The sequence below is a fragment of the Harmonia axyridis genome, chromosome X (genome assembly GCF_914767665.1).
Source record: "Harmonia axyridis chromosome X, icHarAxyr1.1, whole genome shotgun sequence".
NCBI lineage: Eukaryota > Metazoa > Arthropoda > Insecta > Coleoptera > Coccinellidae > Harmonia > Harmonia axyridis.
The window spans coordinates 35,422,628-35,425,127 of record NC_059508.1 but is presented as its reverse complement, the minus strand read 5'-3'; the positions used below and the strand labels follow the sequence as shown (position 1 = coordinate 35,425,127).

Here is a 2,500-nt window from a genome sequence, read left to right as displayed (position 1 = left end):
CGCACGTGTGTGCAGCCTTCGTTGTAGGTCCATGTTTAGAGATGCTCACGAAATGAGGAGCCGGCCGCTTATGTCGGCGTTTGTGGTTGGGCGAAGTTCCTTGATGGAACGAGGAGCCGGCTGCTTATGCTGACGTTCGTAGTTGGGCGAAGTCTCGTGATGTGCTCGGAATAAGGATTCGAAGCGCTTGGATTGCCGCGTTCGTGGCTGGGCGAAGTTTCGTGTTTGGCACGGAACGAGGAGCCGGCTGCAGGTTTTAAAGATTCTCGCCCGAAATCGATCAGTCGTTACCGTTGTCTACGGACTTCGGTAGGACGATCTATTCCAGGGACGAAGACGTCGACGTTGTGCGACGCCCGTTACATTAGCGTTTTTATGCTCTTTCGGGATTGTCTGCGACGTTTGTCTCCGTCCGAATTTTTTACGATAATTGTCACTAGATTAGTACGCAAACTAGTTGAACCGAAGATTTTGCGCCGATCGACTGACGTATTGACCCTTCAGTGGGTCGTCTCAGTCATTGGAATGTCATTCTCGAGGAGGTTCGCAGTTGGCGTCTCGTATTTCGAGGGAAAGTCCATTGCGACTAGTACCGAGAAATCGAACATAAAAGATTACCCTGAACGGTGGATCACTTGGCTCGTGGGTCGATGAAGAACGCAGCTAATTGCGCGTCAACATGCGAACTGCAGGACACATGAACATCGACATTTCGAACGCACATTGCGGTCCTCGGACACTGTCCTCGGACCACTCCTGACTGAGGGTCGGTTCCATTACAAAGACTGCCCGGCCAGACGTTATGGCTTGACGAAGTGACGACGTAAAGGTCGTCTAACGTTGATCCTGTACCGAAGGTCATTTGGGCGAGTTGGACGGTTTGCCGCGTGACGATCAACGTTCTGTCGTTTCGACGCCTCGTGTGTTGGAATGATGAGGAGTTGTTTTCGTAACGCGCCGTCTTGAATTGCGAAAGCATATATTGTGGTGTCGTGGTATTGCTCGATCTGCGCCCATGACTGTAGACATGCGATCGTCGTGTCCGAGAAATCTGAACGACGTCCGATCGCTTTAATGTGCCAGTTGTCGCGCGTTGCGGATGAGCTTTCATGAGCGCACCCCCGAAACACCGAAGCACTTTGCTTGGATTCGCATGATCCGCCATACGGAGCAGGAGATAATAGACGCCTTTGAGTAGGCTAACTCCCTCGCGTAAGGTACGTGATTTTATGAGCCGCCAAAGGTTAGTTTCGGAACGTTTCGATGATTTGAACATACGACCTCAGGACAGGTGAGACTACCCGCTGAATTTAAGCATATTATTAAGCGGAGGAAAAGAAACTAACTAGGATTCCCTTAGTAGCGGCGAGCGAACAGGGATTAGCCCAGCACTGAATCCCGCGATCGTAACCGGTCGCCGGGAGATGTGGTGTTTGGAAGGATCCATTATCTGGCGAGTTCGCGGCGCGTTCAAGTCCATCTTGAATGGGGCCATCGCCCATAGAGGGTGCCAGGCCCGTAGCGACCGCTGCGGCTTGCTAGAGGATCTCTTCTTAGAGTCGGGTTGCTTGAGAGTGCAGCCCTAAGTGGGTGGTAAACTCCATCTAAGGCTAAATATAACCACGAGACCGATAGCGAACAAGTACCGTGAGGGAAAGTTGAAAAGAACTTTGAAGAGAGAGTTCAAGAGTACGTGAAACCGTTCAGGGGTAAACCTGAGAAACCCGAAAGGTCGAATGGGGAGATTCATTCGCGCCTGTTGTTGGGATTTACTGACTGTGGAAACGGCGACGTTCGCGTTGGCTGTTCCCTTCGGTTCATCTCCGGCTTCGGACGCGTGCACTTCTCCCCTAGTAGGTCGTCGCGATCCGTTGGGTGCTGTTCTACGGTCTCGAGTGTAGCCCGTGAGCTCGGATTTTCCGATGTTTACGGACACTGGGTTTCCGAACAGCTCGCTCGACGGTTTACTGATGGCGGGAGGCCGCGACTTAGTTCGCGTCCGGCCCGTGGCAAGTATGTGAATTGTGATGGCGATCGGACCTAGTGCCGATTCCGTCCGTTTGCGACTGTTCGCCGCGGTGTTCTTGGACAGACCTCTTGAAACGCCGATCAGCGACGCTATTGCTTTGGGTACTTTCAGGACCCGTCTTGAAACACGGACCAAGGAGTCTAGCGTGTGCGCGAGTCATTGGGAATCACTAAACCTAAAGGCGCAATGAAAGTAACGGTTCACTTTATGTGAACTAAGGGAAGATGGTCGGTCTCCATGACTGACCCGCATTCCCGGGGCGCCTCATTCTCATTGCGAGAGGAGGCGCACCAAGAGCGTACACGCTGGGACCCGAAAGATGGTGAACTATGCCTGGTCAGGACGAAGTCAGGGGAAACCCTGATGGAGGTCCGTAGCGATTCTGACGTGCAAATCGATCGTCGGAACTGGGTATAGGGGCGAAAGACTAATCGAACCATCTAGTAGCTGGTTCCCTCCGAAGTTTCCCTC

General features: G+C 52.6%; 2 non-coding genes across 2 annotated transcripts in view; both read left to right on the top strand.

Annotated features, from left to right (window-relative positions):
• The first annotated feature begins 615 nt into the window (after nucleotides 1-615).
• LOC123687040 lies at nucleotides 616-770 on the top strand. The gene has a single exon (XR_006748787.1). It is a non-coding gene; the product is annotated as a 5.8S ribosomal RNA (ribosomal RNA).
• A 507-nt stretch (nucleotides 771-1,277) lies between these two features.
• LOC123687903 overlaps nucleotides 1,278-2,500 on the top strand; it is a 4,012-nt gene continuing 2,789 nt past the window's right edge. The window contains exon 1 of the ribosomal RNA XR_006749607.1: nucleotides 1,278-2,500. This exon is cut by the window's right edge and continues 2,789 nt beyond it. This is a non-coding gene — a ribosomal RNA (large subunit ribosomal RNA).